Below are 16992 nucleotides of genomic sequence, written 5' to 3' on the forward strand. Positions count from 1 at the left end.
TTCCAGTGCCCTATAACGAAAAGGACATCTTTTGGGGGTGTTAGTTCGAGAAGGTCTGGTAGGCTTTCATAGAATCACTCAGCTTCCATTTCTTCAGCATTACTGGCCAGGGCATAGATTTGGATTACCGTGATAGTGATTGATTCCAGTCCATCTTAGTTCGTGGATTACCGTGATATTGATTGATTTGTCTTGGAAATGAACAGAGATCACTCTGTCGCTTTTGAGATTGCATTCAAGTATTTCATTTCAGACTCTTCTTTTGACTCTGATGGCTACTCCATTTCTTCTAAGGGATTCTTTCCCACAGTCATCTGAGTTAAATTCACCCATTCCAGTCCATCTTAGTTCGCTGATTCCTAGAATATCAATGTTCACTCTTGCCATCTGTTATTTGACCACTTCCAATTTGCCTTGATTCATGGACCTAACATTCCAGGTTCCTATGCAATATTGCTCTTTACAGTGTTGGACCTTGCTTCTATCTCCAGTCCCATCAAAAACTGGATGTTGGTTTTGCTTTGGCACCATCCCTTCATTCTTTCTGGAGTTATTTCTCCACTGATCTCCAGTAGCATGCTAGGCACCTACAGACCGGGGGAGTTCACCTCTCAGTGTCCTATCTTTTCGCATTTTCAAACTGTTCATGGAGTTCTCAAGGCAAAAAACAAAAAACAAACAAACAAACAAAAAATGAAATGGTTTGCCATTCCCTTCTCCAGTGAACCACGTTCTGTCAGACCTTTCCACTATGACCCAAGCATCTTGGGTGGCCCCAGATGGTATGGCTTACTTTCATTGAGTTAGACAATTCTGTGGTTCACGTGATCTGATTGGCTAGTTGTCTGTGATTGTGGTTTCACTCTGTCTGCCTTCTGATGCCTTCTCAGCGCTTACCATCTTGCTTGGGTTGAATAGCAAATTCCCTGATTTAAGGAATCCTGATGGGAAAAAAAATTAACAGCAAGAATGCCAACTACCACTCACCAAGAAAAAAATCAGAAAGATTCATACCTTAGCTTCAATTTCTCTTTCAATTTCAAATTCCATTATTTTCCTCTATTTATGATATAGATCTCTGAGATTTCATTTTGTTTTTTATATTCCTCAGCTATATGAGTAACTGAAAATTATGCTTTTCATAGAAGCCAATGATTATTTTATTTTTAGATGATCTTGGGATAGGCAACCAAAGTTGTTGACTTTAACTTGCAATCATTTTTTTTTTTTTTTGAGGGAATTGTTTCTGCAAATACAGAATTTATTAAGATTTAAAACCTTAAAAATTCTGTTTCTTCTTGGTTCCACTATTCAGGTTGTCCTGGAGAAGGAAATGGCTACCCAACCCAATATCCTTGCCTAGAAAAGCCCATAGACAGAGGAGCCTGGTGGGCTGCAGCCCATGAGGTTGCAAAGAGTCAGGCATGATTCAGTGACTAAGATGTACACCCATGCAGGTTGTATTATTCAGAAACAATCCTTTACTCCTGAATGCAGGTGAGTAGAATCAGAAGCTAAAATAGATGTGAGGTGTTATGATTTTTTTCCATTTGGAAAGGAGAATCCATCAAAGCTCATCAAGCAGGTCAATCTAAAATTAAAATCTCAAAACGACTTGTAAACTGAAAAAAAAAAAAAAAAAAAAAACCCTTCCAGAAGAATTTAAAATAAACTCTCATAGACATTTCTAAAAAAGAACAATCAAGGAAAACATAAGAACAGTGTCTTCACAGACAGTGAGACTGAGATGAATAGAGCACAGACTGAAATTTCAGTGTGATTGGAGAAATGAAACTTAAAGGAACAATGTGAAGATTGAGAAAATGATAGAATACAGAACCCTAAAAGTTTATTTATCCTCAAGAACTTGCTTCCTGTTGCATGGCTTAGCTGGTGAATGACAATTTTCTCTGGCTAGAGCAAAGTAGAGGGTGCCTGCGGAACATAAATGGCTGCTGGAGAAAGGTTAGAACACTGGGTCATGTGTAGTTGGGAAATCACATACATTTTTGGCCAGTGGGGGACAATTATGACAACAAATGTGGCTGAATCTATGCATGTAACTGGTAAAATTAGTGTAACTGAGATGTAGATAGGGTATGGTGGGATAGAAAATGAAGTAGTCAAGAATGACTACTACTGTCAATAACAGGAGAGAATGTGTTGCTAATGTTGTTCAGTCACTTATTCATGTCCATCCCTTTGCCACCCCATGGCCTGTGTCCCATCATTCTTAGCGTCCCTATCTCCCAGAATTTGTTCAGACTCATGTCCATAGAGTTGGTGATACTATAACCCTTTCAGCATCTGCTACCCACTTCTCCTTTTACCTTCAATCTTTCCCAGTATCAGGGCATTCTCTAATGAGACAGCACTTTGCATCAGGTGGCCAAAGGAGGAAAGAACACTGAAAGATAACAACGGTGTTTCCAAGGAAATCTCTCGAAACCATCTAAGATATAGATGTAGAAAACGCCTTTGGCAAAATTCAGCACCCGTTTATGATAAAAGGTGTGGAAGAAGTGGGAACAGAGAGAATCTTCTTCAACTTAATAAAGGCCATGTATGGATAAAACCACTGTTTGCATGCTTCTCATAGGTAAAATCTTAAACATGCTGCCTAAGTTCATGAAAAAAGAAAGTTGCCAACTCTTACCTCTGTTAATCAACATAATCTTGTGACTTCTAGCTACAGCAATCAGCGAAGAAGGAGAAGAAAATAATTACCAGAAAACTGGAAAAGAAGGGGTAAAACTGTTACTGTTTGCAAACATGTATTACTATGCCAGAGGATCATAAGATGCGACCAGAAAATTAGTAAACATAGTCAATGACTTTAGGGAAGTTTCTGGATACAAAATAAACACAAAGAAATCTACACATAACAACAGTAAACCAAAAACAAAAATTAAGGAAACAATTTAATTCACCATTGTAACAAGAAAAATACAATCTCTGGGAATGAACCTGCCTAAACAGAGAAAAAACTTGTGCACAGAAAAGAACCAGGTATGGATAAAACAAATGAAAGATGACACAAATGGAATGAGAGATATACTATTCTTTGGACTGGAAGAATCAATGCTGTGGAAATGGCTACACTACAAAAATGAGCTTACAGATTCAGTGCAACCCCTATTAATTTATGAATGACATTTTTTCACAGAATTGGAACAAAAAATCTTTACAACTTGATGGAAACACGAAGGCTTTGAATAACGAAACAAACTGGAGAAAGAAAAACTGAGCTGGAGGAGGCAGGTTTCCCCACTTCAGTCTATGCAAAAAAAAAAAAAAAAAAAACCCATAGTAATCAGCATGGCATACAATTGGCACAAAATTGGGGTTAAAGCCAATGGAACAGACAGAAAACCCTAAGCTAATCTCTTGCCCACATGATCACCTGACCTATGATAAAGGAGGCAACAATATGCAATGTATAGAAGATAATATAATTGATAAGATATGCTGGAAAATCTGGACATGTTCCCCTGCAATACTTTTCTTTACATCACTTGATTTTACTTTCATCACCAGACACATCTACAATGAGGTTTATTTCCACTTTGGGGCAACCAGCTAATGCTTTTTGTAACCATTAGTTATTACCCTCTGCTTCTCCCCAGTAGTATGTTATACTCCTACCATTCTGGAAGACACATCTTTTGGTGTCATATCTTCTTGCCTTTTTGTACAGTTCATTGAGGTCCCATAGCAAGTGTAATGGGGTGGTTTGCCATTCCCTCCTCTAGTGTATCACAGTTAGTCACTCCTTACCACCATAGAAAAAGACAAATTCAAGATGGTATTTAGACCTACATATAAGGCCAGAAATGTAAATCAATAATATTTGAGGAAAGCATAGGTAGAACACAATGTGACATGAAATGCAGTAGCAACTTTAGTTTTTCTTCTATCTACCTCCTTGGGAAATGAAAATAAAACCAAAAATAAATAATGAGACCAAAAGCAAATTAAAAATTTTGCCCAACAAACCCATAAGCAAGACAGAAATGTAGTCTCATTATGGGAAAAATATTTGCAACTGAAGATGACAATAACAGAGCAATCTCCAAAATATGGAAGCAGCTTATGTGGCCCAATATCAGAAAAATGAGCAACCCAATTAAAACAAATGAACAGATGATGAAATAGACATTTCTCCTAAGAAATTATATGGATTTCCAATAATATATGAAAAGATACTCAGGATCGCTAACTGTGGGAGAAAAGGAAATAAAACTTTCAGTGGGGTATCAACTCACATTTGTCCCATTATCAAAAATATCTACACAAAATAAAGACCAGAGAGGGTTTGGAGTAAAGGGGACAATCGTGTACTGTAGCTGGGACTGTACATTGATAGACTACAATGGAGAATAGTACGGGTGAATCCTTTAAAAGTAAGAATGAAGCTACAATAGTATCAAAAAGTCCCAATACTTGTCATTTAACTGAGAAAAACAATAATTCCAAAAGATGCACAACCCCAATATTGATGGCAGCAAATGTTCACAATAGCAGGACATGGAAGCAACAGAAATATCCATCTGCAAAGGAATGGATAAAACGAGTTGGTACATTCATGCAACAATCTTAAGATGGAATGAAATCAGGTAAACTGGATAGATGTAGGTGTACTGGAACAGTGTCATATATAATGAAGCTAAGTCGAAAGAAGAAAAGAAATATCACATTTTTAACACAAATATATGAGATCTAGGTAAAACTGGTATATATGATTGTTTATGATAAACACAGGTAGGGGCACAGCCAAGGAGAAAGAATATATGGTTATCAAGGATGAAAAGCCGAGTTGTGATAGAAATTGGGAGATTACAACTGATGCATATATACTTTTGATGAATGTGTACAACACAGGGAAGTCTACTTAATACACTGTGGTGACTAGAATCAGAAAGAAGTCAAAAAGTTAAGGGATAGATGTATGGTTGCTGCTAACCTCGTATACTAGTTTTTGTGACCCAAAGGTCTGCAGCATTCCATAATTTTGCTTTAGGGGAGAAACTAACCAAATAATATAAAGCAAGTATACTCCAAATGGACAAAGGGACCTGGTGGGCTGCAGTTCATGGGGTCGCATAGAGTTGGACATGACTGGAGCAACTTAACACACACACGTGGAAAGAAATTCAAGTTTTAAGACAGAAATAATACTGTGTCTGAGAGAAGTCTATCATATAAAGAAAAGAATATCATATTCCCAAAATTTCAGACATATATGAAGCTCTGAGTATAGTATTTGACATTATTTTTACTGTTTTAAATTAAAGTATAATTGCTTTACAAAAAAAAAAAAAAAAAAAAGGATTTACGTTTTAAAAGTATATTAACTTTTTTATAAGCATTGTTATTTTTAATGAATCTCACATTAACTTCGAAGTAAAAAGTGGAACTCGAAATATGAACACCTTAATGACAAATGCAATGCAAATCCTGGAAAAGTGCATCCAATTTCATAACACACTTATTAAGAAAACAGCAATAAAAATAATAGTGAGTGTGTATCATAAACTGGTGTATAAGTGCATGTAGAAAGATTGAAAGTTTTTCCCCAAAAGAAAAATCACTTTTAAAAAGTGGGACAGAACCATAAAGAATCAACTCTGTCTAATTTACCCATGCTATGTACCTGTGTATTTTATACATTCTAGTGTCTCAATTTTTTATGTATTTATTCTATTCCACTTTTTCTTTAAAACGCCCATTGTATTTGCCACACAATGTCTTTTACCTATTTGTTATGGATGAATGGCAATCTGTGTGCTCTCTTAAATCTTTATTTATTCATTTTAAAAACATTAGTTCATTCACAGAAATTTTAGCTTTCCAAAATCTTTAACCGGTTATACAGATATGCTGAATTATATTCCCAAGATGGCTATAGGTACAAGGAAATCTGAATTTTCTTAAGGCATCCTGTTCAAAGGTATCCTGAAATCAACTATACAATTTGGTAAAACAGCCATGTCACCTCACCCATAATGTACCCATTTTAGAAATTCCTGACTGATCTAGATAAGTAACATTTTGAAGGAATGTGCTCCTTTCCCCCCTCACTTTAATTCCTGCTTTTATTTTATTATGATTATTTTGAGTTCAGTAACAGAATGGGAACCATCGTAACCTGAGGTACCCCACGTCAGGACACAGAAAATGCAGACTCCATGGCCATATTATTTCTTTTCTGTCAACTTTTTTCATGCTTATAGATGTGCTGTGGTACTCTTCGGGACCTGAGAGTAAGAAAGTTTGATTTTGAAGTGGTTCTGAATGTTTGACAGTAAGGAATGTCCTGAAATCATAATAAAGATTACAAGGGCTGGCCCACCATCTCTGGTTGGGAAAACGTCTGTGAAATCTGAGGGCAAGGAGTAGAGGCAAGGTAAATGTTTCAGAATTTGAGCCAATAGTATTCTGTGGATGGACTAAGGCTAATCAAAAATAATTGATAATCAATAAGACTGCATGGTTGCCCTTGAAATTAACCCAGGAGAATTTCCTTTAAGTGAAGTTGCCTAAGTCCTTAGCCTGCCCATGTGGGTAGAAACGACCAGGAAGTGAGCATGGTGCTTGAGGTCTGGTGTCACTGCTATGGGTGACACTAGGGCAATAACAAGTCGATGTGTCCCACACAGTAGCAGATTGAAGGCCATTATCTTCTAATAAGATAGTTTTGCAGATAGTTATAAAGGCCTGAAGGGCCTATTAGTGTGTGTGTGCGTGATGTCTCTCCACACTTCAAGGTGAAGTAGATGTAAGGAGAGTGGGTTGGGTCCCAATGCTAACACTACTGCCTACAGAAAGGCTATCAGTTCCATTCAGTTCAGTTCAGTCACTCAGTTATGTCTGACTTTTTCTGATCCCATGGACTTCAGTGCACCAGGATTCCCTGGCCCTCACCAACTCCCAGAGGTTACTCCAATTCATGTCCATTGACTCTGTGATGCCATCCAACCATTTCATCCTCTGTCATCCCCTTCTTCTCCTGCCTTAAATCATTTTCAGAATCAGGGTCTTTTCAAAAGAGTCAGTTCTTCGCATCAGGTGCCCAAAGTAATGAAATTTCAGCTTCACCATTAGTCCTTCCAATGTACACTCAGGACTAATGGAGTGTTTGGATCTCGTTGCAGTCCAAAGGACTCTGAAATCTTTGTGAACACCACAGTTCAAAAGCATCAATTCTTCTGCACTCAGCTTTCTTTATTCCGCAACTCTCACATCCATACATGACTACTGGAAAAACCATAGCGTTGACTAGACAGACTTTGTTGGCAAAGTAATATCTCTGCTTTGTAATATGCTGTCTATGTTGGTCATAACCTTCCTCCCAAAGAGCGTCTTTTAATCTCATGGCTTCACACTTCTTATAATGGCCGGGACATGGAAGAAACCTAGATGGCAATCAGCAGATGAATGGATAAGACAGCAGTGGTACATATACATAATGGGGTATTACTCAGTCATTAAAAAGAATACATTTGAATCCAGTCTAATGAGGTGGATAAATTTGGTGTCTATTTTACAGACTGAAGTAAGTCAGAAAGAAAAACCCCAATACAGTATACTAGAGCATATATATGGAATTTAGAAAGATGGTAATGATGACCCTATATGTGAGACAGCAGAAGAGACACAGATGTATAGAACAGTCCTTTGAAATTTGTGGGAGGAGGAGAGGGTGGGATGATTTGAGAGAATAGCACTGAAACACGTATATTATCATATGTTGAACAGATCGCCAGTCCAGGTTTGATTCATGAGACAGTATGCTCCAGGCTGGTGCACTGGGATGACCCTGAGGGATGGGCTGAGGAGGGAGGTAGGAGGGGGCTTCAGGATATGGAACACATGTACACCCATGGTGGATTCATGCCAATGTATGGCAAGAAAAAAACAAAAAACACTATGGTATCATAAAGTAATTAGCCTCCAATTAGAATAAATAAACTGAAAAAAAAGTGAATAAATAATTTCATTATGGCAGTCACAATCTGCAGTGAATTTGGAGCCCCCCCCCCCCCACCCCCCCGCCAAACCAAAGTCAGCTACTGTTTCCAATGTCTCCACATCTATTTGCCATTAAGATATGGAATTGTATGCTACGGTCTTAGTTTTCTGAATGTTGAGCTTTAAGCCAGATTTCTACTCTCCTCTATCATTTTCATCAAGAAACTCTTTAGATCTTCTTCACTTTCTGCCATAAGGGTGGTGTCATCTGCATCTCTGAGGTTATTGATATTTCTCTCAGCAATCTTGATTCCAGCTTGTTCTTCATCCAGCCTAGGGTATTTCTTGATGCATTCTGCATATAAGTTAAATAATCAGGGTGGCAATATATAGCCTTGATGTACTCCTTTCCCTATTTGGAACCAGCCTGTTGTTCCATGTCCAGTTCTAACTTGCTTCTCCTGACCTGCATACAGGTTTCTCAAGAAGCAGGTCAGGTGGTCTGGTATTCCCATCTCTTGAAAGATTTTCCACAATTCCTTGTGATCCACACATCAAAGCCTTTGGCATAGTCAATACAACAGAAATAGGTGTTTTTTCTGAATGATCCAGAGGATGTTGGAAATTTTATTTCGGGTTCTTCTGCCTTTTCTAAAATCAGCCTGAACATCTAGAAGTTCACAGCTCATGTATTGCTGAAGCCTGACTTGGAGAATTTTGAGCATTACTTTACTAGCATGTGAGATGAGTGCAATTGTGTGGTAGTTTGAGCATTATTTGACATTGCCTTTCTTTGGGATTGGAATGAAAACTGGCCTTTTCCAGTCCTGTGGCCCCTGTTGAGTTTTCCTAATTTGCTTTCATATTCAGTGCAGCACTTTCTCAGCATCATCCTTTAGAATTTGAAATAGCTCAACTGGAATTCCATCATGTCCACTAGCTTTGTAACTACAGTGGCTTCCTGAGGCCCATTTGATTTCACATTGCAGAACATCAGTCTCTAGGTCAGTGATCACACTGTCGTGATTATCTGGGTCACAATGGTCTTTTTTGTACAGTTCTCCTGTGTATTCTTGCAACCTCTTCTTAATATCTTCTGCAAGGCTATAAGCTGTAAATATGAAGAAAATATATTCTCATGGTAAGGAAAACTGAGATCTCTACTGTTAAAGACAGTGTCAATGTGTAGTGCCATGACTTAAACAAGACATGATAAATAGCATTGAATTAGGAATACGAGGGATCCATGCAAAGAGAAAGGCAGCAGAGGCATGCTGTTTGTTTCTCCTTTTTATCCAGACTACAAGTCCCTAACCAGTCCACATCCAGTACTACTTCTCTGTACACAGTTCCTACAATGTCAAGTGGTATAGATGCCCAGACCAACTAGAATACTTTGCTGATAAAATGGAAATGGTAGCTTTAGGAAAGGCCTAAGACTGATATTTTGGACAAACTCCAGGAGATAGGGAAGGAAAGAGAAATGTATAATGCTGCAGTCCCTAGGGATGCAAAGTGTGATGACACGGACATGACTTTGCAACTGAGGCACAACAACCACCTGATGGTATAGGCCTTGGAAAAATTTAGCTGACATGTTTTCCTGCATGCTCAGATTGTTGCAAGAGGGCCTTTAGGTTCCCCCACTTAGGAAGGAAGATCAACCTACTTCCCCTTTTCTTGTGCTTTGTGTAGGCATTTGGTGCCAACAGTTTCAGAATGGTAAGTGCCAGTGTCATTTGCAAGTAGCAACATCATCATGATAAACAATGCAATCTTGCTGGAGATTTGTGGTATTCTTCCTGTCCTCAGGCATCTCTGTAGTAAAGGATAGTACAACCCAATTAGTTAGGTTTGTAGTTGTTCACCTTAAGAAGTCCTTAGTCCTTAAGAAGGTCACAAAAAGGGGTCTTGCAAATATCTGCACATTGACAGATTCCTAGGCTGTTGCTAATGGTCCCCCATGTAGAATGATTTCATCTGCCACTCCTCCCTTTTGCTGGGCCTTTCGGCTCTGATGCCATAATCATTGACATTTACAATTCCTCTTCAAGACACATAAACACATTCTTTACTAAATTTATTCTGGTTTCCCTGCAATCAATAGATATACATGACTCTGATCAAAGAAAGCACTTTAACTCTCAGAAAATGCAACAATGGACTCTTTAACAAAATGTTCTTTGGAGATTTCAACCCAACACAGCTAGATTACATGAGTATTTTGACAAGATTCTTATAGAGACACTGCTTAAAGTGCTTTCATCCAAGGAGTCTGCAAAATGGATGGAAAAAAATAGTGCCATACCCTCACCTGGCTAAACTCTCACACACTGAGTCTTCATCCTCATATAAAAAGTATTCTCTCCCAAACATCCTTGTTGGATTTCTTTGGCAGTCCTCAAGCTTATACACTCTAAGACAGTGTTCTTTCTATTTTCTCTTATGAATCATTTCATTACTTCCACCTGCTCACCTAATCAAGAAATGACAGTCCAATATGATTCCCTCATTTCATTTGACCTAGCAAACACATAGAATGATTGGCCAAAAGCTTACCATTTTAATGCGAGATCATTCTTTCAAAACCCTAAGAAAGAGTGAGGCATTATAATGGGCAAACCTCTACAATGGCTGCTCTCCCTGAATATAATTCTTAGAAGTGCTGGCTAGTACAACCACATTTCTGAGAAAGTAGAAGCTGGTGGAGTATGAGAAGGCCCCAATCAGCATCATTAAAAATGTCTCTACATTTAGAGCAACTCACTGAAAACTAACAGTACATAACTAGCATTATGGGCAAAAGACAGCATACAGCCAATGCTGTAATAAAGATGTGCATAGCGTCAGGAAACAAGGGAGGATAAGCAATCAGGTTGGGAGCTGGGCCCCAAGAAAAGGACACACATGAGGAGTTGTATATTACAGTCGTGGAGAATTACCACAGCATGACAGGTTCAGGGTGTATGATGTGATCCTAGACCTGGGATCTGACATCAGGAAGGTGAGCCCACTAACTGGTTTGAAAGCCAGTACAATGAACAGTAAGGCTTCTAAAAACTTGGACTCCACTAGTGAAGAGCGTGTACACGTGTATTTATCTCTGAAACAATGCAGAAAAATCGGACGGAATCTGTGCAGAATGCTGGCCAGCTTCCCAGGACCACCACACTGTGTACCCCATATCCCAAACCACATTCAACACCTACTCTAGCTCTTCTTGCTCCATAGCTGCTTCCATCTGGGGTGAATTTGCCATTCCTGAGACAGGAAAGAAAATGAACTCAGGAGAAACAGAATCAGTTCAGACTCAACCCTCAAGAGTTCTGTTCCTGAAAACTGGGAGAAATTCCCAACCTCAAGTCATGTTATTGGGCACTGAGCAGAGCAACAGTCCCATGATACCTGTCAGTGGCATTAAGCCCTCTGTCTCCAACACCATCTCCTGCCAGTGTGAACACTGCCAGGACACACTGATGTGTCACAAGACGCACACTATTGTCATGTGCAGCTCTCCAAGCAAAACCACTAGGCAAATGTAGACTACATAGGACTGTTCCCACATAAGACCACCCCTTTACCATGACAGTCATTGGTTAATTTCACCTTATTTCACAAACAAACATAAAAATTAAAAAAAAAAAAATAATTAGAAGCCATGTATATTTGTTTCCAATGAAAGAGAAAGGAAAAAAGGAACATAAACAAAAATTGTAATAGAGAAATCACTTATCAGATTGAATTGAAGAATAACAATAAGAAGAATGCAAAATCAGATAGGGAAAAACATAGATGGACACACTAAATATTTTAACAAGAAATGAGAAGAAAAAAATCCACTCAGATGAAGAATAAAATAATGAAATAGAAACCACTGTACAAAGAAATAACAGAGATGAGGTGATGAAAACTACCTAATCAGAATATCAAATGGATGAACAAGTTTCAAAATAAAGGCCAATTTAAAGACTCTCTGGGATAGCATCAAGAGTAGCAGCATCCAAATATTTGGGGTCTCAGAGAGGAAGACATAGAAAGCAGTTGAAATTATATAGATAAATAAATGGCTGAACAGTTCCAATACCTAAAGAAAGAAAGAAACTTAGAAATTCAGGAAGAGAAAGAGCAGAGAGTTCTAGAAATATGAACGCAGACCCACATGAAAACACATCAATGTTAAATGATCAGTTAACAAGAAAGAGAAATGTAACAATGGAAAAGAAAGTACACGAGATATCTGCAAGGTTATAAGCTGACTTGCTATTTGTGAGGTGGCGTTGTACTGGGTCTCCTCAGAACTGGCAATTTGTTGGAGTTCTTGACTGCTCACAGGAGGTTTTGGGGCCTGATTAGGCCCATGATCGCCTTGTTTGTGTTGCCAACAGATCATTCATGAAGATCTGTGGTTTGATCCCCTGCAGTACTACCTCAAGATAAGTGACAGAAACACGGGTTTTGTGGGGATCAGGTGGTAGGACCTGAAGTGTGGAGGTCAGGACTCTCTCCTTTCCTAAACGGGGAAACACAGGCTCATTCAAGCTGACTACAAAGCCTGGAGTTGGGTCATGCAGGTTGCAGCTGACAGGCTGTGACAGGAGGCTTGGGGGTTTAATATGACCAAATTTCACTTATAGAAACTCTGGTTACAGCATGAGAGTCCTAGGTGCCTCTGATGGAGGCAGGGTGAATGAAGAATCACTGTCAGAATGATCCATCCCAATGGGTCCTGCCACCCGCAAACATCCTGCTGCTCAATGAGTTTGAAATTGCATGAGCTCTTCAATCCTGCCCCTCACCCTGGGAAGGCCTATCAGTTGGAAGGGATTTACCTCTGCTTCCCATTTCACTTTTATGCTGACTTTGGCATATTCTGTGAGTTTCCACATCCACTCTTTGGCCATTCTCCACCACCATACAGACAATGTTGGAAGTGGCTTTGGGCTGGTTGGGGACATAACTGAAGAACTGTTGGAGGAAATGAACAGGTATCCCAAAATGGCAAGACGCGGTGCCTGCTGATGTTATCTCCCACATTGCTGGACACAGCATCTTCAGCTACTGAAACACATGTTCCCTGTTTGCATCCGGGTCCCTGGGCCTTGCATATATGTGTATATGCATTGCATGTGTTTGTGTCAACTGTATTTGTGTATGCTTCTCTGTGTGTGTGTGTCCAGTCTACTGCAGACACAGAGGTGAAGCACAAAGACGTGAGATGGGGAGCAACTAGAAAAGGACGCTCACAGCGTGTACAGACTGGTGGAGAAAAGTCAATGTATATCTGTAGCTCACAGTCCAGGAGAAGAATGAGGAAATGATGGTCATTGACAATTCAGGAAGGTGGCTCCACAAATGTGGAATTACCTCAAGAGACATAAAAAACCTCAAAATCTCTGCTCTGTTGTTGTTTGTGTTTGTACCGGGAAATGGTAGTGTAGTTTAAGTAGTCACCCGGAGTAAGACAAGTAGAGTAGGGCTTTCAAAACACTGTCTGTAGACCTTTAAGTCTGTGGGATATGAACTGCCCCGTGGAAATGGATGACATGGTAGGGTAGAACCCCGTATTTAGAAGAGACCTAGGTCCTTTGGAAAAGTGCAGAGCCTGGGAGGAGGAGGCCCAGAAAGTGAGCGTACAACACTGGAGACACATTCTACACAAGTGAGAAGGAGAACACCCTGCACTAGTGTTGCCTAGTATCAGCCAGGACCCTTGCAGAGTGTGTCATACGTTGGCACCATGTGAGAGAAATGACCGCCTAAAATATTTGCTGTAGTTAACCACTGGAGCTTGCTTATGCTCAGGTGGACTGATTTTTTTTTTTTTTCTTTTCTCCTTGATGACCCAATGTGCCAGAAATCAGTTTTACTCAGTATATGTTACTTGCCTAACATCATGTATAAATTTGAAATATACATTATTTTCTTCCTTTTTTTGATTTAATTAATTTTATTTAATTGGAGGCTTCCTACTTTACAATTGTGTGGGGTTTTTTGAAATACATTGACATGGATCAACCTTGGATGTACATATGTCTGAAACCCCTTTAACCTACTCTCACCTCCATCATCAACCCATTCCTCTGGTCTTTTGCAAAGCTTTGAGTACCCTGCTTATTGCAATGAATTTGCACTTGTCATCTACTTGAGATAGGGTAACATACCTGTTTCAATGTAGTTCCCTAATATTGGCTCACCTTCCCCCTTAGATTCCAAAAGACTGTTTTAACATCCATGTCTCCTTCACTGTCTTGCATATAGGGTCGTCAATCAGTTCAGTTCAATCCAGTCCAGTCACTCAGTCGTGTCCAACTCTTTGCAACCCCATGAATCTCACAAGCAAGGGCTCCCTATCCATCATCAACATCCGGAGTCCACTCAAACACATATCCATTGAGTCGATGATGCCATCCAATCATCTCATCCTCTGCCATCCCCTTCTCCTCCCGCTCTCAACCTTTCCGAACAACAGGGTCTTTTCCAAAGAGTCAGGTCTTCTCATCGGGAGGCCAAAGTATTGGAGTTTCAGCTTCAACATAAGTCCAATGAACAGCCAGGACTGGTCTCCTTTAGGATGGACTCCTTTAAAGGAGTCCCCCTTTAGGTTGGGTCTCCTTGCATTCAAGGGACTCACAAGAGTCTTCTCCAACACCATAGTTCAAAAGCATCAATTCTTCTGCGCTCAGCTTTCTCTATAGTTCAACTTTCACATCCATACATGACTACTGGAAAAACCATAGCCTTGAGTAAATGCACATTTGTTTACAAAGTAATGTCTCTGCATTTTAATGTGTTGTCTAGGTTTGTCACAACTTTCCTTCCAAGGAGCAAGCGTCTTTTATTTCATGGCCAAGGTCACCATCTGCAGTGATTTTGGAGCCCCCCAAAATAAAGAAAGCCACTGTTTCCACTGTTTTACCATATATTTGCCATGATATCTGCCATATTAGTTTACAGGCCCACAAAAAGTGGGCAAGAGTGTTCCCTTTTCTCCACACCCTCTCCAAAAAATCCTTTACTGCTTTTAGACATTTTGATAATGGCATTCTGACTGCTGTGAGGTGGTATGTCATTGTAGTTTTAATTTCTATTTCTCTAATAATTTAGAATGGGTTCCACTGGAAAAGGTAATGGCAAACCACTTCAATATTCTTGCCTTGAGAACTCCATGAAACCACTTCGATATTCTTGCCTCAAGAACCCCATGAACAGTATGAAAAGGCAAGAAGCTAGGACACTGAAAGATTAATTCCTCAGGTCGGTAGGTGCCCTATATGTTGCTAGAGGGCAGTGGAGAAATAACTCCAGAAAGAATGAAGGGATGGAGCCAAAGAAAAAAACAACACCTAATTGTGGATGGGTCTGGTGATAGAAACAATGTTTGATGTTGTAGAGAGCAATATTGCGTAGGAACCTGAAATGTTAGTTCCATGAATCAAGGCAAATTGGACCTGGTGAAACAGGAGATAGGAAGAGTTAACGTAGACATTTTAGGAATCAGTGAACTAAAATGGAATTGAATGGATGAGTTTAACTCAGATATCTACTACTGTGGACAGGAATCCCTTAGAAGAAATGGAGTAGCTATTATAGTCAACAAAAGAGTCCAAAGCGCATTACTCGGATACAATCTCAAAAATGACAGAATGATTTCCATTCATTTCCAAGGCAAAACATTCAATATCTCAGTAATCCAACTCTATGGCCCGTCCAGTAATGCTGAAAAAACTGAAGTAGAACTCTTCTATGAAGACATATAAGACTTTTTTGAACTGACACCAAAAAGAAAAAAAAAAAAAAAAGAGAAAGAAAGAAAGAAAAAGTAAAAAACCTTTTCATTAAAGGGGACTGGAATGCAAAAGTAGGAACTTAAGTTGGAGTAACAGGCCAATTTGACCTTGGAGTACAGAATGAAGCAGGGTAAATGTTAACAGAGAGAGAGGGTAAATGTTGCCAAGAGAATGCACTGGTCATAGCATACACTCTCTTCCAACAACAGAAGAGAAGACTCTACAAATAGACATCACCAGACAGCCAACACCAAAATCAGACTGATTACATTCTTTGCAACCAAAGGTGGAGAAGCTCTATACAGTGAGCAAATACAAGACCAGGATCTGATTGTGGCTAAGATCATGAACTCCTTATTGCCAAATTCAGACTAAAATTGAAGAAACTGTAGAAAACCACTAGAGCATTGAGGTATGACCTAAATCAAATCCCTTATGTCTATACACTGTAAGTGAGAAATAGATTTAGGAGATTAGATCTGATAGACAGAGTGCCTGATGAACAATGGATGGAGGTCCGTGACACTGTACAGGAGATAGGGTGCAAGACCGCCCCCAAGAAAAAGATATGCAAAAAAGCAAAATGGCTGCCTGAGGATGTTATAAATAGCTGTGAAAAGAAAAGAGGCAGAAAGGAGAAATATACCCATTTGAATGCAGAAATCCAAAGAATAGCAAGGAGAGATAAGAAAGCCTTCCTCAGCGATCAATGCAAAGAAATAGAGGGAAACAACAGAATGAGAAAGACTAGAGATATCTTCCAGAAATTAGAGATACCAAGGGAGTATTTCATGGAAATATGGGCTCAATAAAGGATAGAAATTATATGGACCTAGCAGAAGCAGAAGATATTAAGAAGAAGTGGCAAAAATACACAGAATAAATGTACAAAAGGGATCTTCATGACCCAGAAAATCATGAAGATACGATCACTCACACTCACCTAGAGCTGGCATCCTGGAATGTGAAGTCAAGTGGGCCTTGGGAAGCATCACTGTGAATAAAGCTAGTGAAAGTGATAGAGTACAAATGAGCTATTTCAAATCCTAAAAGATGATGCGGTGAAAGTGCTACACTCAATATGTCAGCAAATTGGGAAAACTTATCAGTGGCTACAGGACTGGAAAAGATCAGTTTTCATTCCAGTCCCAAAGAAAGGCAATGCCAAAGAATGTTCAAAATTGCACTCATCTCACACACTAGTAAATAATGCTCAAAATTCCCCAAGCTAGGT

Source organism: Dama dama, chromosome Y (genome assembly GCF_033118175.1).
Source record: "Dama dama isolate Ldn47 chromosome Y, ASM3311817v1, whole genome shotgun sequence".
Lineage (NCBI taxonomy): Eukaryota > Metazoa > Chordata > Mammalia > Artiodactyla > Cervidae > Dama > Dama dama.